Source organism: Bos grunniens, chromosome 21, assembly GCF_055505025.1.
Source record: "Bos grunniens cultivar Pamir isolate PY7600 chromosome 21, Bosgru_T2T1.0, whole genome shotgun sequence".
NCBI classification, from domain to species: Eukaryota; Metazoa; Chordata; class Mammalia; order Artiodactyla; family Bovidae; genus Bos; species Bos grunniens.
The window spans coordinates 62531266-62558445 of record NC_141185.1 but is presented as its reverse complement, the minus strand read 5'-3'; the positions used below and the strand labels follow the sequence as shown (position 1 = coordinate 62558445).

General features: G+C 44.2%; 1 protein-coding gene and 1 long non-coding RNA gene across 5 annotated transcripts in view; one reads left to right on the top strand and one right to left on the bottom strand.

The window, feature by feature from the left end:
- The window catches only part of IGF1R (insulin like growth factor 1 receptor), a 306038-nt gene that overhangs the window by 99202 nt on the left and 179656 nt on the right, over positions 1-27180 (top strand). The gene's annotated exons all lie outside the window — the stretch shown is intronic.
- The window catches only part of LOC147349811 (uncharacterized), a 44558-nt gene extending 17378 nt beyond the window's left edge, over positions 1-27180 (bottom strand). Inside the window, exon 1 of the long non-coding RNA XR_015150594.1 lies at positions 1-27180. This exon is cut by the window's left edge and continues 16940 nt beyond it. This is a non-coding gene — a long non-coding RNA (uncharacterized LOC147349811).

Genomic DNA, 27180 nt, shown 5'->3' with positions numbered 1-27180 from the left:
GACCTTTGTCAGCAAAGTAATGTCTCTGCTTTTTAATATGCTGTCTAGGTTGGTCATAGCTTTTCTTCCAGGGAGCAAACGTCTTTTAATTTCATGGCTGCAGTCACCATCTGCAGTGATTTTGGAGCCCAATAAAATAAAATCTGTCACTGTTTCCAGTGTTCCCCATCTATTTGCCATGAAGTGATGGGACCAGATTCCATGACTGTAGTTTTCTGAATGTTGAGCTTTAAGCCAACTTTTTCACTCTCCCCTTTCACTTTCATCAAGAGGCTCTTTAGTTCCTCTTTGCTTTCTCCCATAAGGGTGGTGTCATTTGCATATCTGAGGTTATTGATATTTTTCCCTGCAATCTTGATTCCAGCTTGTGCTTCATCAAGTCCAGCATTTCTCATGATGTTCTCTGCATATAAGTTAAATAAACAGGGTGACAACATACAGCCTTGACTTACTCCTTTCCCAATTTGGAACCAGTCCATTGTTCCATGTCTGGTTCTAACTGTTGCTTCTTGACCTGCATACAGATTTCTCAGGAGTCAGGTAAGGTGGTCTGGTATTCCCATCTCTTGAAGAATTTTCCACAGTTTGTTGTGATTGACACAGTCAAGGGCTTTGGTGTAGTCGATAAAGCAGAAATAGATGTTTTTCTGTAACTCTCTTGCTTTTTTAATGATCCAACAGATGTTGGCAGTTTAATCTCTGATTCCTCTGCCTTTTCTAAATCTGGAAGTTCTTGGTTCACATACTCTTGAAGCATAGCTTGGAGAATTTTCAGGCATTACTTTGGTAGTGTGTGAGATGAGTGCAGTTGTGCAGTAGTTTGAGCATTCTTTGGCATTGCCTTTCTTTGGGATTGGAATGAAAACTGACTTTTTCTAGTCCTGTGGCCAGTGCTGAATTTTCCAAATTTGCTGGCATATTGGAAAATTTCCAGATTTCCAAATTTGCTTTCACAGCATCATCTTTTAGGATTTGAAATAGCTCATCTGGAGTTCTATGACCTCCACTAGCTTTGTTCTTAGTGATGCTTCTTAAAGCCCACTTGACTTCGCACTCCAGGATGTCTGGCTCTAGGGGAGTGATCACACCATCGTGATTATCTGAGTCATGAAGATCTTTTTTGGATAGTTCTTCTGTGTGTTTTTGCCACCTTTTATTATCTTCTGCTTCTGTTAGGTCCCTACCATTTCTGTCCTTTATTGGGCTCATATTTGCATGAAATGTTCCCTTGGTATCTCTAATTTTCTTGAAGAGATCTCTAGTCTTTCCTGTTCAATTGTTTTCCTCTATTTCTTTGCATTGATTGCTGAGGAAGGCTTTCTTATCTCTCCTTGCTATTCTTTGGAGCTCTGTATTCACCTGGGTATATCTTTCCTTTTCTCCTTTGCCTTTCACTTTTCTTTTTTTTCTCAGCTATTTGTAAGGCCTCCTTAGACAACCATTTTACATTTCTTTTTCTTGGAGATGGTTTTGATTACTGCCTCTTGTACAGTGTCAGTAACCTCCATCCATAGTTCTTCAGGCACTCTATCAGATCTAATCTCTTGAATCTATTTGTCACTTTCATTGTATAACCCTAAGAGATTTGATTTAGGTCATACCTGAATGGTCTAGTGGTTTTCCCTACTTTCTTCAATTTCAGTCTGAATTTGGCAATAAGGAGTTCATGATCTGTGCCATAGTCAGCTCCCAGTCTTGTTTTTGCTGACTATATAGAGCTTCTCCATCTTTGGCTGCAAAGATTATAATCAAGCTGATTTCAATATTGACCATCTGGTGATATCCATGTGTAGAGTCTTCTCTTGTGTTGTTGGAAGAGGGTGTTTGCTATGACCAGTGCGTTCTCTTAGCAAAACACTGTTTGCCTTTGCCCTGCTTCATATTGTACTACAACACCAAACTTGCCTGTTACTCCAGGTATCTCCTGACTTCTGCTTTTGCATTCCAGTCCCCTATGATGAAAAGGACATCTCTTTTTGGTGTTAGTTCTAGAAGGTCTTGTAGGTCAATTTCAACTTCTTTGGCATAGACTTGGATCAAGGCAAATTGGAAGTGGTCAAACAGGAGATGGCAAGAGTGAACATCGACATTTTAGGAATCAGTGAACTGAAATGTTTGGACTGGAATGAGCAAATTTAACTCAGATGACCATTATATTTACTACTGTGATCAAGAATCCCTTAGAAGAAATGGAGTAGCCCTCATGGTCAACGAAAGAGTCCAAAATGCAGTGCTTGGGCGCAGTCTCAAAAATGACAGAATGATCTCTCTTTTTGTTTTCAAAGCGTTTTAAATAGCAGTGCAGTTCAAGGCTGGTATTGTGGTCGTGATCAGTTCTCAGGGTAACTGAGGACTGCCAACATTTTCAGGTCACCTTTGACTCTTAAACTGCCAGTGGTGGTAACACTGAAAAGAAATCCGATCAAAATTTTGGCTGTAGTTGGAAGCAGCATTTAGGTACTGCCAGGCAGCCCTTGGAAACCCACAGCGGGGAAGTCTAGTTCCTTGTTTCTGTCTTTGTTTTTGAGAGGAAAGAGCTAATAAAAGGAATGAGTTAATAAAAAGACTTTAGTAACGATGAGCTTTTGCAGGTGAGATTAGACACTTAATTCTCTTAACAAGACAAAGAGGGATGGGAGAAGCTAAGGGGCTTCCCAGGTGGCACAGTGGTGAAAAATCTGCCTGCAGATGCAGGAGATGCAGCTGGATCCCTGGGGCAGGAAGATCCCCTGGCGGAAGCAATGGCAGCCCACTCCAGTATTCTTGCGGGGGAAACTCCGTGGACCGAGGAACCTGGCAGGCTGCAGTCCATGGGGTCACAAAAGAGTCAGACACGACTGAGCACACACACCCGTTTTACAGATGAGGGGCCAGAGGTTCTGGGAGGCTGAGGAACTTGCTACTCTGTGAAGTCAGAATTCACACTAGAGGTGGATCTGAGCCTGCCGCTTCAGGGTGCTCCTTGCCTACCTCCCCAAGAAATAACAGTGTGCAGAGAATCACTTTTCTAAATTGTGTGTGCGTGGAATGCGCTATGTGCCATCAGAACAGACTTCTTTTGGGGGGGAGGATCCCTTTAAAGTTTTCTTTAACAGAATGAACATAATTAAAAAGTGGTACACATGAAAGATAAAAAATATATGTAAGATACATCTCCAATGTGTTCTTTGTCTAGGAATATAAAGATATGCACATTTATACAGTATAAGTTCATGTTTTCATAAAAATGGATTCATCCATTAATATAAAGAGTATTATATAAATAGTGTTTCTGTAGGATTTTTGTTGATTTTTCTTAAAATATGAATGCCACTTTAGGTCAGCTGCATATATTGAGTCAAAGTTATCGCAGTTTCCAATATGCGTGCACTATAATTTAATCAGCCATCTCATGTTGATGGACAACAGCATCTTCTTGTTTGTTTTTTTCTTACGTTTTGTTTTGCTGCTAAAACAGGATTATAGTAAATTCACGTCCATGTATGTATATATGCTTGTTTCTTTGCTGGTACTCGTTTTTCTATAGGAAAGGGCATTGCTATGCCTACCTTGCTCCTGATTTAAATAAAAATATTTCAGTGTCTTAAGCATTGAATATGCCTTTGTTAAGTTTTGATAAATACAGTCGATCATATTTAAGTATCACGTATCCATTCATTTTTTAGTTTTTATTGAAAGAAGTTGATGAATTTTATTAAATGCCCTTTTACCATGATACAGTTGTAAGCTTTTGCCTTTATTTTGTGGTGTAATAAATTATGTTGATTAGATTTCCCAGTACTGAATCATCTTTGCATTCCTGGAATAAACTCTGGTTTGTTATGGTGTACTATTTCTTTCATATGTTGCTAAATTTGATTTGCTAATACTTGATTTTATTTTTATGACTGCAGTCTTAAGATGGGTGTGGAATTTCTTCCATAGTTGCACTGTATCAGGTATTGATATTAGGATTTTGTTTTTAAAATGATTTAAGAAGAATCTCCTCTTTTTCTAAAGTCTGAAAGCATTTGTGTAATAGAGGAAATATCTAGTTTTTAAATATTATGGAGAAATCAACTTGAAAACCGCCTTGGCTTGATATCTCCCCAACTCTACCCCCAAATCTTTTAAAGCACGTTCTTTAATTTTTCAGAATATGTTGCAGTTGTTCTACTTATCTTTTTACTTTTTCTCTGGATTTTTTATATTTCTTACTTACTAGGAAATTAGTTTGCCTAAATTTAAATTTATTGCACAAGTTGTACATAATATTGTTAAACATTTTTTGATATCCATGGTAATAATCCCTTCCTACTAATGCAGGAAGTTTTTGCTTTTGTTTTTTTTCCCCTTTAACCAATTTTGTTGAAGATTTCCCTTGGTTCAGATGGTAAAGAATCTTCCCGTAATGCAGGAGACCCGGGTTCCATCCCTGGTTTGGGATGGTCCCTCTGAGAAGGGACTGACAACCTACTCCAGTATTCTTGACTAGAGAATTCCATGGACAGAGGAGTCTGGCCGGCTACAGTCCATGGGGTCTCAAAGAGTCAGACACATTTTTTTCCCCTTAATCAAGCTTGTTCAGCTCAGTTCAGTTGCTCAGTTGTATCCAACTTTTAGGCTTGTTAGAGTTTATATATTTTATTCTCTTCAAAGAACTAGGCATATTAATTTTATGTTCAATATATTTAATTTCAGTATGTGATCTTAATTAATTCACTTTTACTATTCCTTTTGATTTAAGTTTATTAAGTTGAATGACTGTTCCATTTTACTTTTAGTCTTCTTAAAATAATGACACTTAAGGCTATAAATTTTCTTTAAGAACAGCTTTAACTGTGTACCTTTGGTTTTAGAGATCCATCTCCTTTTTGTTATTTTCTAGATGGTTTATGAAAAGTGAAACTTCACTTTCACTTTTCACTTTCATGCACTGGAGAAGGAAATGGCAACCCACTCCAATGTTCTTGCCTGGAGAATCCCAGGGACCGGGGAGCCTGGTAGGCTGCCGTCTATGGGGTCGCACAGAGTTGGACACGACTGAAGTGACTTAGCAGCAGCAGCAGCAGATGGTTTATAATTAAATTATTGTCTTTTGATCTTGAGATTATTTAGAGGCATGTTACTAAATTTTCTTTGGGTTATGTTTTGATATTTTACTACCATCTATGAATGTAGCTCTGAAATCTCTGTCTTAGAGGATTTAGTAAAGTTTACTTGTGTCCAAGCCAAGTGTGGGCTTTCCCCAGTGGCTCAGCGGTAAAGAATCCGCCTGTGGTGCCGGAGACACAGGTTTGATCCCTGGATCGGAAGGTCCCCTGGAGAAAAAATGGCAACCCACTCCAGTATTCTTCCCATGGACAGAGGAGGCTGGTGGCTGCAGCACCAGGGGTTACAAAGAGTCAGACACGACTGAGCACACACACTGGTGTCCAAGTACATGATCAGTTTTTAGTTGTTCGTGGATGTAAAAAAATTATATCCTTGGTGAAGTACACAGCTTTCATTTTCTATATTTAGTAAATCAAGTTTATTGATTGCGTTATATTCTGAGCCTGCAAATCTGTGTTTATTTTTACTATCAAATTGAGCGTTATGTTAAAGTACCTTTTATAATTTTTAAGCTCTCATATTTCTAAGAGCTTTTGCTTAATGTATTCATGGCATTTTGTTTGATGCATAAAGAAGTATAATTCTTATTTTTGCCTCAGATTACAAGTTTGTTATTATGTGATATCCCACTTTATTGGTTTATTACTTATGGCCTTAAATTCTTTATCTGATTTTTATATTGCCATCCTCGGTTTCTTTTTTATTTGTATTTGCTTGGTATACCTTTGTTCAACTATTCATTTCTGAACTCTTTATCACTTTGTTTTAGGCCAGTTCCATGTTTTGTTGTTGTTTTAAATAGAGGCAGATTTTAAAAGTCCAAGGTGACAAGTTTTGTCTTTGACAGGAAAATTCTGCCTTGTCTGTTGTGATAAATTTTGCTTTGTCACTTCCATCTTATTCAGTGGTTGCCCCTTATTTTACTTTGTTTTTCTCAATTCTTATGTTAGTTTAACACGGTTTTTAAATTAACAAAGGAATTGCTATTTTCAGTCCTGCCAGAGCCTGACAGTTGGAAATGAAACTTTCACATACCAGCAGGAAGTTACTGATGTGTCCACCAGGACCTGCTGAATTCTTGTTGTCCCTGTAACTCTCTTTCCTGGGTGTGTCTTCCACATCTCTTATCTTTTGACTCCTGGGTTCCAATTCCACGTTCTTGTTCTTTGCTTCTTCATGCCTGTGTTTCTTCTGTTTAATCTCCTGGTGCATTTATTTGATACTTTACAGCAATGGGTAAATTTTCTCATTTTATTTTATTTTTAAAATTTTATTTTACCCTGATAGGAACACTTGATATGAGATTTACTCTCATACAGATTGAAGTGTATAGTTCGGTCTTGTGACTATAGGTACAGTCTTGTAAAACAGGTCTTTAGAATGCAGTCATCTTGTTTAACTGAGACTTTATGCCTTCCTGTTGTTTTTTTCTTTTTTTAGTTCGGAGTGTCTAAGCTGCAGTTGCATCTCCGTGTGTGCACTGAAGCCCTTTCTGGTTACAGGTTCTCCTGCTGCATTAGTTAACCTTGTGCAGGCGGCACTTGCAGCTTGGCACGACCCCCAGCCGCTGTCCCTCCTCTGCTCTGGCTGCCCTCGGCAGGCACGAGGCCCCAGGTGGGGTCACCGAGCTGGCGGCCAAGCGGGGTGGTGCTGTGGATGGCCGGAGTGCGGGACCAGGGAGCAGTCCTGGCCACAGAGGCTTGGGAACCGAGCCCCTCCCCTTGACGCTCCCATCCCGCAGGTCTCAGTGAGGCCCAAAGCCTTCCTCCCTCCAGGCGGACCCTCATCTACCTTGACCGTGAAGGCTCACACCTCTTTCTTCTGGAGATCCGCCCCCACCTCCCAAGCCCCCTTTGAAGTCCCTCAACCCCAGGCATTGCCTGCAAGCTTGATAGATGGTTGTCTTGTCACTTCAGGTGGGGATCTGGCGGAGAGGCGGATCGTGTTTGTGTTCTCAGGCCACCACGTTCCCCAAGAGAGTGTGTCAGGGTAGAAGTGTGTTTGCTGTGTGTGTTGTGAGGTGGGAGGAGAAAAAGGTGTGCATATCTGCACTTGGAAGCAGCTCTGCAGAGTGATAATACATCAGTGAGGCAGGCCGGCCCTTCGTTTAACTGCGTGAAATCAGCATACAACACAGTATGTTTGTTTTACGAAAAGACTCTATTTCCAGAGAATAAGGTGTCCTACCAGTGGAGTAATCAGCATCAATTATAGTACACACACACACACACACATACACACACACACACACCCCCACACACACCCCCATTCCTCCCCTCTGTCCCCCCACCCCAGAGGGAAAGTGGAATTTTCCTCCCTTCACAGCTTGAAAACTTGAGGGAAAATAAGTAACCAGCTTGGCCCAAACTGGGTAATGTTACTGTCTGCATCCCAGGGGAGGTGTTTATAGGCTGTTTATATAAAGCGGCACTGGGGTGTCCCCGAAAGGGCTGCAGCATTGGGTTAAGGCCACGGACGCTTCCTTTTAATGAATCTTGTCTTTGGAATTAGTGTGTTTTTCTGCTGTCCAGTATCTTAGAATATAAATGCCCAAGAACCTCCAGGATTTGGTCCGACGTGGGAAAGGCCTTCCCTCGCATCACAGGGTAAGGGCCCCCTGCGTAGTCCATTTGGTGAACACACAGATTCTTGCAGCAAGATGCTATAGAAATAGCTTCATGTCCTAGCAAAATTGCCAAAACAAGTAAGAACCTGGAAATTGTTGCTATGCATGTATGTCGGAAGACTTCTTCACCACTTCCACACTGAGTTTTAAAAAAAGATTAAAAAAATTTTTTTTCAAGCTTTGTAAGCGTCTAAGGAAGTATATCAGATAAAGTTGCCTATTTTCACCACATTTTTAGATCCTTGGATACATATTCTGTTTAAAGCATCTCTGTGTATTGGGTCTCAAAGTTAAAGTGCCTGTAACCTGCTAATAAAATAGGTGTCTGCACTGGCCAGCTGTGGTTGAACCACAGCACGCCTTGCTGGGTTCCTGAATGGTGCAAGCTTTTTATTCCTCAGTCTAGCTGCCTGTCCCAAAGTGCTTTGAGACTTACTTCTTATCTAAGTTGACCAGTATTTGCAGACAAGGCTAGTGGCTTTGCTGCCAATTTTACTTGGTTTTTGCAAGAGAGAACCAACTTTTTCTCTTTTTTAATGAAGCATTAAGGTCTATTTACATAGTGATAAATAAGGTAATTACTACAGTGATGGCATTCTGCCTAAGTCATCTCAAAAACTGAATGCATAATCTTTCTAATAGCTGCATAATGGTCTCTTGAAGTGTCACAGATTTTTATAATGAAAGTTGTAATACAAGTGCTGTTATTTGAAGATTGAACCCTCTGACCACTTCAGGCGTCCTCATGCATCTCCAGCTGAACTGAGCATGCATCTCTGCAGACCGTGCGTGCTGGCTCCTCCGATGGGTGTCTCCCAGGGTTTCCCTCTGCCCGGAGATGGAGGCTGGCCTGCACCGTGTTGCCATGCCTGGGCTGGCTAGTCCAGTTCCTGGTTGCCATGGAGGATGTCTTAGGATATCTTCTTTTCTGGCAAAAGAGAGTTTCTGTTTCGGGAACTCTAAGGCATTGCCCGGTTTGGAGAGTGTTATGTAAGTTTTATTTCTTCTGTTTTCTGATTGCCCATCATTTGATACGGACCAAAGAGAGAATGCTTCAGTGATGAAAAGGGAAGGGAACTGTCGCTCCACTCTTTCCTTGCAGGTATTGGCTTCTTGATGTCTTAAGTTGTTTCAACATTTTCAAGGGATATATATTCTGAACAGTCCCTTTTTGCCGAAGTAAACTCAAGACGAGTTGAGCACAGAGCTGTATGGATGGTTGTCCATCTGGGAGGGCATGGCGCCGTGCGGCCAGTGGACAGGTGCCACGTGCTGTGCTGGGAAACCTGCAGCTTTGTGAGGAAGGTGCTCCTGGCTCTGAGTTCCAGAGTGTTCTCCTGTGGGAAAGCCTGCAAGGGTGAGGTTTGCACATCCATTATTGGCCGTCATTAGCTTTGGTGGCTCGGGGTCTCCGGGAGACGTGCCATTGTCACTCTCTGCGGTCTCTCTGTCGCCTTACAGCTTTCCAGCTCTTGCTGAGTCCCCGGTGAGTTTCAGGGACAGAGGCAGAGAGGGGGGAAGAATACAATCCCGAGCCAAACTGGAGAAGAGAAAAAGGGGTTACAGAGTCATGGCAGGGTGAGGTGGAAGGGGTCAGGGTTAGAGCAGGTACAGAAGTGATGTCACCCACGGTTCACAGAGAGCAGCCCCGCTGAGAGTGAGGCCCTCTGGATTTGATTCGTAGCTGGTCTGGGACTGGCTCCTTGGGCAGTTGATCAGAGACAGGGTATAAGCTAGACATGATCCCCCATCCCAGGCTGGGAGAGCCCACATGAGCCTCTGGCTCTGCGGAACTGTGCCCTTTGCTGCTCAGGGCGGGGGTGGACCATCTAGCCACAATCCTACCCAGTAGTCTAGTGGTCTCAGCCCTGGCTTGAGCTCCTGCCCCCGCCAGACAAGCCTTCCCTCCTGGGGGTACCCTGCAGGTCCCATTCAGCCCTGAGTCCTCTGTGATGACTCTCATTGATGCATCTTTTCAACAGACGCTTATCAGCCGCCTGTCACTGCCAGGAACCATGCTAAGCATGGAGGGGACAGCAATGAACTTGCCTCCGATCCTGCTTTCAGAGCGCAAATGGGGAGATGCAGAGAAAATGTACATCTTAACTACGCAGCCTTTTATGCCTCACCTGTTTTATCCTCCAGTCTTGCCTCCCTATGACTTGTTCCCTGTTTGGAGTGTGTCTGAGGCCTGTGGCACTTCCATACAGTGTGCGTTTCCCCACGTCTTGTAATGATCCCACTTACCTGCCTGAAGTTATGAGTAATTCTTATGTGTGCATGGTGACTGTTATATTTGCATAAAGAAATGTGAAGTGTGTCCTGGAAACTCAGGAAAGTTGTTACCTCCTAAATGTATCATTTTGATGTTTGAACCGTGTGATTATATCACCTATTTCAAAAAAGTTTTAAATTAAGAAGAATGCATCTTTCAAAAGTGCACACATTCCAAAAGCTAATTTTTCTCTTCTGGAGATCATATTTACTCAAATATGTGAATTAAATTGAAAAGAAAAAGTATACATCTGAGAGAAAATGAAAACCAGTGTATTACGTATAAATGCAGCTTTGACCATCTCTTGTTATTTAACATTTTCTGCTGTTCCTCTGACATAGTCTAGCCAGGGAAAATCTTTTCATTTTTTTTCTGTCTGACTTTTGTTTTTCTTGGTATATTTAGGTCCTCTTCCGTTCTCTGTGTTAATTTTCAGTGTTGTGATGTCAGATGTGAATTAGGGGTCACAAATGATCTTGGAGAACAGGCAAACCTCCGCAGGGGCTGTGGTTTGTTTGCTTGTGTGTTTTTAGCAACAGTTGACATTGTACAACTGACATGGCTGCGACTCCTGTTTTGTGTTTTTACAACAGAGCACTGTGTCGTTGTCATCCTAGTGTGGGGCAGGCGGCCCGGCCCCCATCTGTAAGGCTTTGTTTGTGACTTTGTTAATGGGCAGCAGCCTCCCACTCTGGGAAGGATGCAGCGTCCCTTTGAAAGTCCCTGGATCTTAGTCTCATCCAAGTTACAACCTTAAATTCTGGTCCACACTCGCTTGTTACAACTGGGCTAGGTGGTTTTAACCTCCCCCGTGCCTTCAGTGGGAATGTTCGGGCTGCAGTGGCCCTTGGACGCCACCTGAGTGAGTCAGGCCCGCTCACTTCTGCTGCCTGCGGGCTTCTTGGCATCCGCACGTGCCTGCAAATGACATGCCAGTTTGTTTGTTTGTTTTTGGGTAACAGCTTTATGAGATACTATTCACGTACCATGCAGCTCATCCATTTAAAGTGTACAATTCAATGACTTAGTACATTCAGAGTTATACAACTGTCACCACAATTACTTGTTTAACAGTGTACAATATTATGATTTAATATATGTATACATTGTGAAATGATTGCTGCAACCAATGAAATTAACACGTCTTCCGCCTCACATAGTTATGGGGCTTCTGTTTTGGTTTTTTGTTTGGGTTTTTTTTTTTTTTTTTGGTGGTGAGAACACTTAAGTTCTAGCAAATTTCCTCCTAGCAAATTTCAAGTATTATACGATAAAGTGTTATTGACTGTAGTCACCCTGCTGGGCATTGGAGCCTCAGAATTTATTCATCTTATAATGGAACGTTTGTACCTTTTACGCAGCATCTCCTCATTTCCCCCATCCCACAGCAGTTGGCAGATGTGTCTGGTTCTACGGGCTTGACGTTCTAGATTCTACATATGTAAGTGAGATTGTGTAGTATTTGTGTTTTTCCGTTGGGCTTATTTCATGTAGCATGATGTCTATCTACCAGGTTCATCCATGATATCACAAATGATAGAATTTCCTTCCTTTTTATAACTGAATAATGTCATATGTGTATATAGTGGTTAAGAGCCCGCCTGCCAGTGTAGAAGATGTAAGAGACCTGGGTTCAGTCCCCTGGAGGAGGGCATGGCCACCCACTCCAGTATTCTTGCCTGGAGAATCCCATGGACAGAGGAGCCCGGTGGGCTGAAGTCCTTGGGGTCACATAGAGTCGGACATGATTGAAGCGGCTTAGCGTGCATGTAGGCATGGCATATATACCTATAAATGTATATTAGTGTGTGTACATGCACACACATATATGTGATATAGAGATAGCTCACACCTTCTTTTTCCATTCGTCTGCCAATGGATGAGTGGGGCGGGTGTGGATAACTCGACTCTTGAACACTGCTGCGATGAACATGGGCACTCTCCACAGTGGGAAGCCTGTGGCATTGCCGTGAGCTTCTAGCAGTGTTCTCTGGCTATGATGTGCCATCTGGCCCAGTGTGACTCTAAATACGTGAGAGTGTCTTGTTTTTAAAGCATTTTCCCCTCGTGGGTCCCTTAGGATCAGTCCTTGCCACGTGCATGTGGCAGGTAGGGGTACATGTTTGGGCTTTTTTTATTCTTCTGGAGAACATAATTGCTGCTAATGAGGATGCTCCACTCGCATCTGATTTGTTCTTGCTGCTGTTGCTTTGGCAATAAATAAGGACTCAGTTTGTGTATTTAACACCCCATCTTCCTTCAGCCTACACCTCCGTTATAGGAACAGCTTTTCATTGCTTGTAGAGCTTTTAATTACATGGGGCTTTTCTGTCTTAAATGGGATATAACTTTTCTCCTCATTAATCAGAAAAAGTCACCAAAAATGTTACAGTTTATAATTGGGAGGAATAGTTGCAAATAATCTTATTTTTCTTCTCTCTTTTTGTTACACTGCTTTTATCACAAGACAAGGAAAAAGAGGACTTTGGAAGTAAAAATAAATTATTCATTGGATAAAAGTTGGCCTAGTGTTTACAGCAAAGGAATTACATACAGGAGAACGCTGGGGTCTTCCTGAATAAGAGAAATTAGATTTCATTACAAATACAGGCTTTCAACACAGAGACAGGGGACGCTTTTTAAATACTGTGAGGAGTTTTTACAGATAATAGAATAAAAACAAATACTAAACTGGTTTCACCAATTTCTAGTGCATTTTTTCAATAACATTGTTTCAGCGATACTTCTTCATATTGTCTTCGAATTCACAGCTCCACTGAGGTGCCATGTGTTTTCAGAGCAATTGAGAGTCTGTCTGAAGACCTCCTGATATATATGGTGGGGCATTTGCTTTTTTAATAACGTTTGTTTTTATTTTTTGAGGTAAAATTCACATAAAATTAGCCCTGGAAAAGCGAACAGTTCAGTGATGTTTAGGTCATCCCGGTGTTGTGCAGCCCTCATCTCTGTCTAGTTCTAGAACATTCCCATCAGCCCCGCAGAAAGCTCTGTGCCCACTGAGCGCTTCTTCCCCTTCCCTCTTGCCGTTAGCCCCTCACGACAGCTGATCTGTTGCTGTATATTTACCTGCCCTGGACATTTCATGTGAGGGGAAGAAGATGGTAAGTGACCTTTCATTCCTAGCTTATCTTATTTTTAAAGTTGCAGCATGTATCAGTCCTTCATTCCTTTTTTAAAAAAATTGACATTGTAATCTTAAGGGTTTTAATTGTAACTTTAATGTAATTTCTTTTTTGATCTAGTTCATTTTTTATTGAGGTATAATCAACATATATTAGTTTGTATAGATTGCTGCTGCTACTGCTGCTAAGTCACTTCAGTCGTGTCTGACTCTGTGTGACCCCATAGACGGCAGCCCGCCAGGCTCCCCTGTCCCTGGGATTCTCCAGACAAGAACACTGGAGTGGGTTGCCATTTCCTTCTCCAATGCATGAAAGTGAAAAGCGAAAGTGAAGTCGCTCAGTCATGTCCGACCCTCAGCGACCCCATGGACTGCAGCCTACCAGGCTCCTCCATCCATGGGATTTTCCAAGCAAGAGTACTGGAGTGGGGTGCCACTGATTAGTATAATTGACATCTACCAATGTGATTATTTGTATATTATAAAATGATCACCACAGTAAGCCTGGTTATCATCCATTACCACACATAGTTACAAATATTTTTTCTGATGATGGGAATTTTTAAGATTTACTCTTATAGCAACTTTCAAACATGCAATACAGTATTATTAATTATGGTCATTGCTATGCATTACTTTTTAATGGCTGAATGATGTTCCATTGAATGGATATACTACAGTTTATTTTTCTTGTTTCCCCCTCCAGAAGATCTGCTCTGTATTGCATAAACCCAGGACTTAACATCTCAATCTTTGTTATGGGATGAATACAAAGTTAGTGCATTCTTTCTCTCTTTCTAAAACTAAACAATCATGCCAACATTTATTTAGATATATAGTGAGAATGCATCTGAGCAGTAGAAATGAAAGGGCTTTAAAAAGAAAATATTACACAGTTGCTAGATAACTTGTGTTCTTATGGTTCAGGCTAATCATACCTTAATTTAGAGTGGCTGTATTCTTTACAGTACTTTCGCATCGTAGACATTTCCCCCTTCTACATAATTTGACAGCTCACTCCTCAGCCGGCTTGCATTATGCCTCAGCTGTGTACCAGGCACCACCCTCAAGCTCATGGCCTGGCTGGTTCAGCAGGGAGAAGACAGGTGGGTAAATGATGAACGTTCTGTGGTGGGCACGCTGATGGTCCCCGTGGGAGAGGGCTCCCAGTCCTGCACAGTAGCTGGCGGGGCTGGGGATCTGGGCTGGCACAGGAGGGAGACTGGCGTTAGAGACTGAGTCCGGCGCCAGAAGCCGTGTGTGCAGATGTGGTGGGAACGGGCGGGGGCAGGAGAGGCTGGACTGCAGGCGGGCATAGAGCACCCCCGGGGCCAGGCGGGTGCTCTTCTTTCTGCGGGCATTGGGCTGTCCGGGAGGGTTTTCCACTGCACCAGCATTCCTCTGGTTCATTCATTCTAAAGTTTAAATAATTCAGTATTGATAAACCCAAGTGATGAATTGAGTGCCACAAGGCTTTCCTCATCCCTGGAAGTCCTTGTCCCCCCCCACCTGACTTTGTTGAGTGCGTGTCTCCTCTTTGGTTCTCCTTTTTCTGATTCCTCCCCTAGCTTTTCCTTGATTTTCTGCTTAGTGGATTTATATTTTAAGGAAATAAAGATGAAATAGATATTCTGAAAATTCCAGTTTAATGAATGGTTAATGATAACTTTCATCCATTGATAGAGAAAAGCTAATCATTGCATACCATGCTTTTAAGGGTCATTGTTTTTGTTGTAGTTGTGGAAGTGGTGGTGGTGGTTTTCTCTTTTTTTTTTTTCTTTTAAGGGTTATTCTTTTTTGTTTTTTTTTTTTAATTTTATTTTATTTTTAAACTTTACATAATTGTATTAGTTTTGCCAAATACCAAAATGAATCCGCCACAGGTATACATGTGTTCCCCAGCCTGAACCCTCCTCCCTCCCCCCTCCCCATACCATCCCTCTGGGTCATCCCAGTGCACTAGCCCCAAGCATCCAGTATCGTGCATCGAACCTGGACTGGCAACTCGTTTCTTACATGATATTTTACATGTTTCAATGCCATTCTCCCAAATCTTCCCACCCTCTCCCTCTCCCACAGAGTCCATAAGACTGTTCTATACATCAGGGTTATTTTTAAAATGGCTTCATTTATCTAAGTATTTGAGTTGGTGATTGAATAACTCATTTCTTGATTACTCCACTCTCTGTGGATCTACAGGGACCTGTCTTTATATCCCTATTTAAGTCTTCTTTTTAAAAATTTCACAGTGTTAACCTCTGCCAAAGTGGGTGCAGTTACTGTGGCTGGTAGGAAGCAAGCTGTTGATTTATTCTTGTAGGCATCAGAAGGAGCCTGTCTTAGAGTGCTTTGTTGTGATCATCTCTAACCACAACTCTGCACCAAGTTGTTACTTTGTTAATTCACGTTACTCAACAGGAGCTTACTTAAGCATGTTCAGTTCAGGTCAGTTCAGTTGCTCAGTCCTGTCTGACTCTTTGCGACACCATGAATCGCAGCATGCCAGGCCTCCCTGTCCATCACCAACTCCCGGAGTTCACTCAGACTCATGTCCATTGAGTCAGTGATGCTATCCAGCCATCTCATCCTCTGTTGTCCCCTTCTCCTCCTGCCCCCAATCCCTCCCAGCATCAGAGCCTTTTCCAATGAGTCAACTCTTCGCATGAGGTGGCCAAAGTCCTGGAGTTTCAGCTTTAGCATCAGTCCTTCCAAAGAACACCCAGGGCTGATCTCCTTTAGAATGGACTGGTTGGATCTCCTTGCAGTCCAAGGGACTCTCAAGAGTCTTCTCCAACACCACCATTCAAAAGCATCAATTCTTCAGTGCTCAGCTTTCTTCACAGTCCAACTCTCACATCCATACATGACCACGGGAAAAACCATAGCCTTGACTAGACGGACCTTTGTTGGCAAAGTAATGTCTCTGCTTTTGAATATGCTGTCTAGGTTGGTCATAACTTTCCTTCCAAGGAGTAAGCATCTTAAGCATGTTAGAAGTTTATAATTTTATTTGTAGAAAGACTCCATCTCCTTGAGCCAGCCACTGTATTTCAGGGCTGTAGGATGTAAGAGTGGGCTTTCTTCAGGTGTGCCCTTGACCCCTGTCCTCCCAGGATGCCCTCTGAGCTATTGGAAACTCAGATAAGTGTTTTGCATGGGCCAGTGGGAATTATTAGTTTTCCTATCTATACTGTATTTGTTTTGTATTCTCTAGATCATTAGTCATAAATAGTCCATTTTTACATGCCTATATTAGATTCTTTGTGTAATTTTTTAATAAGTGCGATAGGGGAAGAACCATCTTGGTAGTGTTATTTTTAATAGTTCAGAGGAACTATCTTTTCTGAGCATGGATTTTTCTGTTCCATCTTTCTTTTCCAGGTAGGCTCTAACTCTGTGCTGTGGTTTTGTTTGGAAGTGGTGTTTTTGTCAAGGTGGCTACCGCTGTGAAGTTAGGAAGGGGACGTCAGTGCGTGAGGCATAAGCATAATTACCTGGTTGGGTGTGACTTGTATTGTTGTGCGCCTCTTCATGAAATTTTGAAAAATTGAGTCCAAAAGTGAGATTCCTTTTTCCCCCTCTAAAAACTGTTTTAAAATAAAAAAAATAAATGTAGGGGACACACAATTTTGAGGTCACTAGCCCGCGGTGACCCCCTTTGCCTGGAAATAAAGCTGTTCTTTTCTACTTTACCTCCCCCCAACACAGTTTTTAAAAATGTAATGAAAGAGCTATATGACTGTTTCAAATAACCCAGAAAATATATTTTTTTATTGTTGATATGTGTGCAAGTGTAATGGTCTCATAGGTAGATTTTACCTTGATATGTTTTTAGAAATGATGGAATCTAATATATTAAAATGCATGACTCTTAATTAAGGCAGGTTGTCATGGGATAGTGAGTGTGAACAAAGCTTCATCCTTGGCCCCAGGCTCCTCTCATCTGGGCAGCCAGGGTCAGGTCCCGGCTGGTGGGGGCCAGCTTCCTGCTGGTGCTGGCAGGATAGGGAGAGGTGGGGAGTGGGCCTGTCCCACCTCCCAGCCCAGACCGTGAGCATTGCTTGAATATTTGTGTGTTTGTGTGGGGGTGGTGTTCTCCTGAGAATGCCGCTAAATAACAGGAATTCCCAGAGTTCCTCTGCCTGCAGCCTACAGCTGAGTGGTGCCTGCCTTCCAGCAGTGAGGTAAAACTCAGGTTAATGGGAGACAGCAAGACTTAGAAAATCACCCTGATGGAGAAGAAGGTGGACTCTTTGGAAACCCACCAGTCCTTTTCCCACAGGGTCACCCGTCAGGACCTTGGATGAGCTCATTTTTCCAGGAAATTGGACGGAGGTCTCCTGATATCTTCAGTTCACTGAGGCTTTCCTTTTCCTCCTGTAACTTTGATTTCGTTGATACGTAGTCTCTCCAAAGAGACTATTCATCAGATTCCCTTTTTACACCATGGCATTGTGCAAGAGGTATCAGATTTTTAAAGTAAAAGCACGCCTTCTTGGCTGCTCCAAGCTTGCGTATTAATACATTTAACCAGTGTGAAGTGCTAATCCATTTGATGTTTATTGCAAAAAAATATAGTTTATCTCACCTCTTATTTGAACTCTTTTGGACACAGAGTATATCAAAATAGTCAACAAGAGTTTTAAGTTTGTGAATAAATATTTTGCTCAATGCTGCGAAAACTTTTAAACAGAAAGACCTAACATTTTCTTTGCCAGCGAGAACAGCATCGAAAAATAGCATTTCTCTGCTTTTCTGGTCTGCATCCTGCGACTGATTTGTCCGTGAAAGAATATGCTTTGTGTAGTATTGTTTAAATCACTAAAACCCTTTAAAATGTTACCAAACTCACCTGTCTTTGCTCCAACAAGTTTAAGGCATCAGAAAGTGAATGGACGTTAACTCATATTCTCACGTTTTCTGCCGATTCCCTTCTGTTCTTTTTCTGCAAAAACTCCTAGGGCTGTCCTCCAAGGCCCGCTCCCAGGAGCCTCCTGAGCGCCGAGTCCTGCGGGAGTGCTGCCTGCGAGCTGGGAGAGGACCCGCCGCTGGTCCTTCCTGCTAGACTTGGGGAGAAGCGTGTCCCAGCCTATCAGATGCTGTCAGAATCACAGCATGTTGCACCGCTGGTAATTAAAACTGGGGCCCAAATTGAAGGAGAAGTGATTTCTTCCCTTGATCCCTGGCATTTGTGAAGAAGGCTTCATTAGATCAGGATACGAAGGGGGCTTATTGGCGCTTGCATCCGCCAGCACTGACGTGAGTATTTGCTTGGAAATTTATAAGTCTCTCCCACCTTCTGATGAGTGTGCCAGCAGCATGGCTTTTATGCTCATTAATCATGGCCGTTTTGTTTTTAAACGTACACGTCATGGCACATGCTCAAAAGTTTTCCCAGGCGCAATTTCTCTGAAGTGGGACTTGAGGCTCTTGGCCCTCCTGTCCTGGGGCACGTGGTCTCGGCCCCTCTGTCCTGGGGCACGTGGTCTCGGCCCCTCCTGTCCTGGGGCACGTGGTCTCGGCCCCTCCTGTCCTGGGGCACGTGGTCTCGGCCCCTCCTGTCCTGGGGCACGTGGTCTCGGCCCCTCCTGTCCTGGGGCACGTGGTCTCGGCCCCTCCTGTCCTGGGGCACGTGGTCTCGGCCCCTCCTGTCCTGGGGCACGTGGTCTCGGCCCCTCTGTGGTTTCCTGTCCTTTGTGGCTCTCTTGGTGCTAGTGGGCCGTTAGCTTCCTTTCCAGTCCCTTCTCCCAGTTGTCTCCTGGCTCTGCCTGCTGGCGGCATCTAATGTGGACCTCCTCCTGGAGGTGGAATTTGTCTCTACCACACCGGTGGACTTCCCAGTTTGGAGGTGGTGGTGAGTCACCGTAGGCTGACCAAATGTCCTTCTGCAGGAATTAGAAGTTAGGGGAAGAGAGGTTTGAGCAGATTTTTATCCCAAGGGCCTTTGAAGTAGGGAGTGGAGGGGTAGGTTCAGGGTGTGGGTGTCCGTGAAACTGAAATATTGTGTCACAGTTAGTCTGTGTGTATTGTTCTGAGCTGGAGAGTCCCTTATAGTCATTAGATTCTCCTAGATTTCTGACCCCTAAACCTTCAGAAACTGCCAGTTGGTGTGAAGGTTCCAGCTGTGTCTTACTAGTCCCCATGGCAGGCTCTTGGAGACTGGCTCCATCTGGCTTAGCCCTGTGGATGAAGCTTTGGGTGGGGTTGTTGGTGAGAACCAGGTCACTGCTGTGTCATGATTCGCAGCTCTCCATCTCATGGGCTCTTCAGCAAGGGCTGTGGGGCTGGTTGGATGTGGCCCTGCTGTTTCTGTTGACTCTGTCCATCCATTCGTTGGGCGTCTTCTGTCCACGTGCCCGATGTGGAGATCTGGAGGGGCTGATCCGTAGCCTTTCCTGCTCCTGCTGCAGCGCTGTCCTGATCTGTGGTGGGGTAGTCTGTAGGATTTGGGCGATTTTCCCTGCACGCTCCCCTCCTACGTTGTTGTTCAGTCACTAAGTCTTGCCTGACTCTTTGCGACCCCATGAACCACAGCACGCCAGGCTTTACTGTCCATCACCAACTCCCAGAGCTTACTCAAACCCATGTCCGTTGAGTCGGTGATGCCATCCAACCATCTCATCCTCCGTCGTCCCCTTCTCCTCCCGCCTTCAATCTTTCCCCAACATCAGGGTCTTTTCCAGTGAGTCAGCTCTTCGCATCAGGTGGCCAAAGTAGTGGAGTTTCAGCTTCAGCATCAGTCCTTCCAATGAATATTCAGGACTGATTTCCTTTAGGATCAGTTAGGATTAGACTGGGTTGATCTTGCAGTCCAAGGAACTCTCAAAAAGTCTTCTCTCCAGTACTGTGATTTGAAAGCATCAGTTCTTCGGCGCTCAGCCTTCTTCATGGTCCAGCTCTCACATCCATACGCGACCTCTGGGAAAACCACAGCGTTGAGTGTATGGACCTTTGTCAGCAAAGTCCCAACCCCTTTGTTTGCCTGTCTTTCCCTGTGTTTCTCTGTCCTCACCGCTGTTGCCTGGGGGCTCCCCTATTCCTCCAAACACAGCAAACACATTTGCAGATGTGTGTACTTACATGTGCACGTGTGTTTGACTTGAAAACGGGACAAGAACATGGTGCAGCAGAAGGTGAGGCAGTTGGTCCGGGCCAGGCGGTGCCCACAGAACAAACTCCAGTGTGGCCTGAACGCCTCCCAGAAAGAGCGGCTCTCAGGCAGGGCTCCTGATGGCCACGGGCGTTCATCTGCAGATAGCAGTGACTTCTGCCAGAGATAAGGCCTTTATTTCAGAAGGAACAAGTACAAGGATAAGCGAGAGGAAGAAAATAAAGGGCAGGGTTAAGTTTGGATTGTTTGCCTGCTTGTTTAGTTTCTGGCAAGTGTTATAAAGCCCAGGGTGTTCTTTGTTTATCAACCGTGCACCGATCAGGTTACGGATGTTCAGGCTGACTTTCCCTCCTTCCCTTCCTCCTTCCTTCTCCTGCTGTGCCTGCAATTTTTTTTTTTTTTTTTTAAAGTAGGCAGAAAGGCTTTTAATTTTTTTAGCAGCATGGGAATTGCTTCAGTGTCCTCCCCTCTAGTGGTATATTTGTAGCAGCTTAGGTGCGGAAAGACCAGTTTGCACAGCTGACTTCTCAAATGAACAAGCTGCTCCTGGTTCTTTACACGCCTGCACTGAGGGCTTCTCCACCGAGACCCCCAGACTGTGAATAAACATACAGTTTTAGTTGAACTAAAAGCATGAGTTTTTTTTCCTTTGAGATATAACCCCATGACAATTGTGGAATAATTTGAAAATTTCTGAAAGCATGAAACAGGTGTTTGAGGATCAGTTTTCTGACTTACAGAATCTGTGCAATAAACCTTAAAACAATGTTATTAAAACTGGCTGTTTTACATATGTGAATGTTTCTTACAGTTGATTTAAATCATTAATACTTTCTGCTGCTGCTGCTAAGTCGCTTCAGTCGTGTCCGACTCTGTGTGACCCCATAGACGGCAGCCCACCAGGCTCCCCGTCTCCCTGGGATTCTCCAGACAAGAACACTGGAGTGGGCTGCCATTAGTCCCTGGTAAAAGAGGAGGTTTTTGAAAGTGGCTGGTACTTTTGCTGTGCTTTTTTTTTTAACTTCTCGTGGAGTAGTAGGCTCTGTTCCATGGATTAATATTGAACAGGCTATTCTGATCACAAGAAAGGTTTGTGAAGAATTACATGGAGGAAGACTTCAAAAGGTGCTTTGGAGGTGGGCAAGGTGCAGAGGGGGAAGTGGCCAGGAGTAGCAGTCGCGATTTACTGTTGTTCTTTCCATGGCATGTGAATAAAGACCATGCCCAGAGCCTGTTGATCTCAGGATTGTGTCTGCTGTTGAGTGAGGGGACGTTGACTCATTCTCCTTCCCCCGTGGGTAGAGCGATTGCAACTCCTTGGTTCAAAGTGCTCCTTGCATTATAACACACGGGTTTGTATTCTAACCTCAGAGTTAGAGAATCTTGCCTCACAATAGCATGCTTCTCTTTCTGAATAAATACAGTTAAGTAAGATCAGGTCAAGGATAGGTAAGAGAGTGAAAAGACTGTTTCCATTGTTGATCACCTTCTGCCCGGCTGTAGCGCGCAGATGCTTTTGGGTCATTGTTGTTGCCCTCCAGGGCAAGTACCTCCTGTTTCAGGAGCTCTCAGCCTGACCATCAGTCACGTGCTCCCATTTGGCTTGTTGGGGGCTATGTGAAGCTCGGGGTGCCTAGTGACTGTCATCTTCTAAAAGATAAATGTGGCTACTGTTGGCCTAGAAGTTCAACTTTATAAACATAGACATGATGAGGAAAAATTCAGGCACCTGTAAACTCTAACTTGATCATAGGGGATGAATCAGTTCCCTGAGGCAGAAAGGGGAATTGTAATGCTACATAGCTTAACATTCTAATCAAAAAGTTCTTAAGAAGTGCATGAAACATGGACACAAGGCTTGCTATGGAGTGTTGCTCAAGTCATGAGCTGCCTTGGGGTGTATGGTCTGACACCCATTTCCTTTTGCTCACAGTACCCACATTTTCCTTTGAGGATCCTATCTATCCCGTGTAAAGTAGGGACACGAACTGGATGACGTTAGTCTTAAACTTGGCGTAAGGGGATCACAGCATCCTCCCGTCCCCCAAAGATGTGCTGTAACACAGTCCCACGTTATAATCAGTGGGAGGCTTGTCCTGGCCACCGTCAACAGTATGATTTGGGTTGATTCATTAGAATACTGTAGCTCAGGACGTCGGGGGTTCTCGGAAGCAGGGTGAATAAGGCTGCACCCTGCCGTAGTGCTGAAGCCAGCCTGAAGGTGAAGCCAGTGGGTGGACGAGGGTGGCATGGAAGGAGTCACTGAAAAGTGGAGTGGGAGCCCAGGGCAAACTGTGCCTGAAGTCCACCCTATTTCTGTGTGTTCCAGTTTTCTGCAAATCTCCTTAACTGCATAATCCATTTGAATCAGTTGCTGTTACTCCTTTGAAGCTGCCTGTTGGTCAATGGCTAATTTGGAAATAGCTGAAGAATTAGGCTGTGGGTCATACAGTACTATGACAAAATGGAGAGAATCTTAAAAGAGGAGGGCCATTCACTGAAGTTTTATGAGTCCTCTCCTGCTGCTGCTGCTGCTGCTAAGTCACTTCAGTCATGTCTGACTCTGCGACAGCAGCCCACCAGGCTCCTCTGTCTATGGAAGTTTCCAGGCAAGAGTACTGGAGGGCGGTGCCATTGCCTTCCCCTAGTCCCTTCAAATCAGATCTTAGTTCCTTCCCATCCAAGTCTTCTAAGGAATGTTGTATCTTAAATCACGCTGGCCACAGCGCCATCATGGGTCCCTCGTGATTCAGGTTGGATTCATTGGTTTGATTGTGGGGCCAAGATATGAGGCAGAGATTGAAAATTAGAGAACATCTTTCACGTCGTCCCACAAGAGAGTAAAGGAGCTCTTTACCACAAATCATGTGAGAACGGTGTGTTGCATGAGAGCGATGTCTGTGTTTTCAAGCAAGGGAAATGCAGAGCTTGACTATAGAGCTTAGCATTTTTCAACTGATAATTGTTTCCTTAAGAAGAAATGTAGAATATTATTCAGCCTTAAAAAAAAAAATTCCATTGCACAGTGTAATAAGGATGAAGCTTGGGGACGTTGTACTAAGTGAAGTGAGGAGGCACAAAAAGAAAAACAGTGTTTGATTCCGCTTGTGTGAGGTTCTGAGAGTCATCAGACCAGGGGCAGAGAGTTGGAGAGTGGTTGCCAGGGTCTCGGGGGAGCAGGGAGTGGGGAGTTAGTGTTTATTGGGTACAGAGTTTCAGTGTTTTGAGAGGAATAGATGTCTGGAAATGGGTGATGATTTATGATGGTTGGTCAACAGTATGAATGTACTCAACAGTACTGAAATGTGCGTTTAAAACTGGTTAAAATGGTAACTTTTATGTTATGTTTGCTGTTGAGTTGCTAAGTTGTGTCCGACTCTTTTGTGACCCCATGGACAACAGCCCGCCAGGCTTCTCTGTCTGTGGGATTTGTCCATGTGTGTTTTACCACAATTAAAATAATTAAAAAAACAAAACAAGAGGAAATGTGTTGAGCTGGTCGTTGGATATTAGATCAGAAACCAGGAGGTAGGGTCTTGCACTCTCATTTTGTAGCTCAGGGAACCTAGAGTTGAGCTTACATAGCTGCTGGGAGGTCCTGGGTGTCGCTCCTGACTCCAGTTGGGGGCTGTGTAATTATTGCCCTGCCTTAACCCCAGATTCCTCATAAAGAAAATAGGTAGATAAGAGCTGAGGCATTTGTATTCAGCCTTTGCTGATGCTGGGACCCCAGGACCCCTCAGCGCAGGTGACACCTGACTTGTCCTAAGCCAGACTTCAGGTTCAGGGTTCAGTCAATTTAGTTCAGTTCAGTCGCTCAGTCGTGTCTGACTCTGTGACCCCATGAATTGCAGCACGCCAGGCCTCCCTGTCCATCACCAACTCTCGGAGCTCACCCAAACTCATGTCCATTGAGTCGGTGATGCCATCCAGCCATCTTATCCTCTGTCATCCCCTTCTTGTCCTGCCCCCAATCCCTCCCAGCATCAGGGTCTTTTCCAATGAGTCAACTCTTCGCATGAGGTGGCCAAAGTACTGGAGTTTCAGCTTTAGCATCAGTCCTTCCAATGAATACCCAGGACTGATCTCCTTTAGAATGGACTGGTTGGATCTCCTTGCAGTCCAAGGGACTCTCAAGAGTCTTCTCCAACACCACCATTCAAAAGCATCAATTCTTCAGTGCTCAGCTTTCTTCACAGTCCAACTCTCACATCCATACATGACCACGGGAAAAACCATAGCCTTGACTAGACGAACCTTTGTTGGCAAAGTAATGTCTCTGCTTTTGAATATGCTATCTAGGTTGGTCATAACTTCCCTTCCAAGGAGTAAGCGTCTTTTAATTTCATGGCTGCAGTCACCATCTGCAGTGATTTTGGAGCCCCCAAAAATAAAATCTGACACTGTTTCCCCATCTATTTCCCATGAAGTGATGGAACCAGATGCCATGATCTTCGTTTTCTGAATTTTGAGCTGACTTTTTCACTCTCCTCTTTCACTTTCATCAAGAGGCTTTTTAGTTCCTCTTCACTTTCTGCTATAACAGTGGTGTCATCTGCATATCTGAGGTTATTGATATTTCTCCTGGCAATCTTGATTCCAGCTTGTGCTTCTTCCAGCCCAGCGTTTCTCATGATGTACTCTGCATAGAAGTTAAATAATCAGGGTGACAATATACAGCCTTGATGTACTCCTTTTCCTATTTGGAACCAGTCTGTTGTTCCATGTCCAGTTCTAACTGTTGTTTCCTGAACTGCATATAGGTTTCTCAAGAGCCAGGTCAGGTAGTCTGGTATTCCCATCTCTTGAAGAATTTTCCACAGTTTATTGTGATCCACACAGTCAAAGGCTTTGGCATAGTCAATAAAGCAGAAATAGATGTTTTTCTGGAGCTCTCTTCCTTTTTCCATGATCCAGCGGTTGTTGGCAATTTGATCTCTGGTTCCTCTGCCTTTTCCAAAACCAGCTTGAACATCTGGAAGTTCACGGTTCATGTATTGCTGAAGCCTGGCTTGGAGAATTTTGAGCATTACTTTACTAGTGAGTGAGATGAGTGCAATTGTGCGGTAGTTTGAGCATTCTTTGGCATTTCCTTTCTTTGGGATCGGAATGAACACTGACCTTTTCCAGTCCTGTGGCCACTGCTGAGTTTTCCAGATTTTCTGGTATATTGAGTGCAGCACTTTCACAGCATCATCTTTCAGGATTTGAAATAGCTCAACTGGAATTCCATCATCTCCACTAGCTTTGTTTGTAGTGATGCTTTCTAAGGCCCACTTGACTTCACATTCCAGGATGTCTGGTTCTAGGTAAATGATCACACCATCGTGATTATCTGGATCGTGAAGATCTTTTTTGTACAGTTCTTCTGTGTATTCTTGTCACCTCTTCTTAATATCTTCTGCTTCTGTTAGGTCCATACCATTTCTGTCCTTTATCGAGCTCATCTTTGCATGAAATGTTCCCTTGATATCTCTGATTTTCTTGAAGAGATCTCTAGTCTTTCCCATTCTGTTGTTTTCGTCTGTTTCTTTGCATTGAGCACTGAGGTTCAGGGTTACTCTTCGGCTAATGTCACGGCCCCTCTGCAGCCCTGTGTCTGTCCTCTGCATCACAGGACAAATCCCTGTCTCTGTTTTATCAGTCATGGATTAGCAGGTAACCCTGATCTTTTTTTTTTAATGACTGAAAAGTAGTCCGCTGTGTGTGTATACACCACATTTTCTTTACCCATTCATGCGTAGCTGGACATGAGGCTGTTTGTGTATCTTGTCTATTGTGAATAATGCTGCGCTCAGTGTGAGAGTTCAGACAGCTCTTTGGGAGATTGATTTTATTTCCTGTGGGTCTGTACCCAGAAATGGGATTCCTGGATCATATGGTCGTTCCACTTTTAATGCCTGCAGGAGCCTCCATACCATTTTCCATGGTAGCTGCACCAGTTTTCGTTCCCACCGGGAGTGGAGGCTGCCTTTTCTCCACATCCTCCCAGTAGTTGTCTCCCGTCTTTCTGAGGACAGCCGTCTGGGCAGGGTCAGGGACGCCTCACTGTGACTCTGCTTTGCATTTCCCTAATGGTCAGCTGTGGTTAGGGCGCCCCAGGTGCGGCCCGTGTGGGAACAAGCCGCGTGTCGCAGCCCCGTGCTGAGGCTCTGGCACCCGACCCCTGGGTGCTGGTGAAGACTCACCTGGTTGGGTCCCCTCCTCCGAGGGCTTCCTGACTCAGCAGGTCTCCTCCAAGCGCTCCGGTGACCTGCAGCTCTGCTGGTGGTGGACCGCACTTTGAGAACCACTGGGCTGCTTAACAAATGCGTGCCAGTTAGGGGTGCCGTGGGTGGGGGGTATCGGGAGTGGAACGAGTGTTTGCTTGGATACATTGCCGAGCATTTGCCAAGAACACGGCCTTCCCTGTGGGTTTAATCACACGTAGACTTTCTAAATCGCACGTAATTGCACATCCTTTAAGCAGCTTTTGACTGATTTTGGTTTTCTTTTTGTGGTGATTTTCTTTAAACTCCTGAAGGGAGGGTAGGTGGGGCAAGATGGTATTTCTTTAAAAAAAAAAAACCCAAAGCAAAAGGTGTGTTAGTTATTACCAGGGTTGCCTTCTAAGTTCTTAACTTCAGCAGCCTTACCTTCAGGAGCCCCTGGGGGCCCCCGGGTGGAGTCAAGGGTCTGCATAGCTTGGGCCCGTGGGGGCTGCCCCGCCGGGCACCTGTGGTGATGCTGACCCAGCCTCCTCTCCGCCCCGTCGAGGCCACGGCCGTGAGCAAGGCTGGAGGTCTGTCTGGCCGCAACAGTGTTTTCAGACTGGTTGCTTGGTCTGTGCCCGGATGTCAGTCCACAGGAAAGCCCGACGGAAACCCGAGTCTTGATGGTCCAGGACCTCAAGTGGTCTTTCCGGCCGGGTGCCCAGCTCTGCGCTCTGGTCG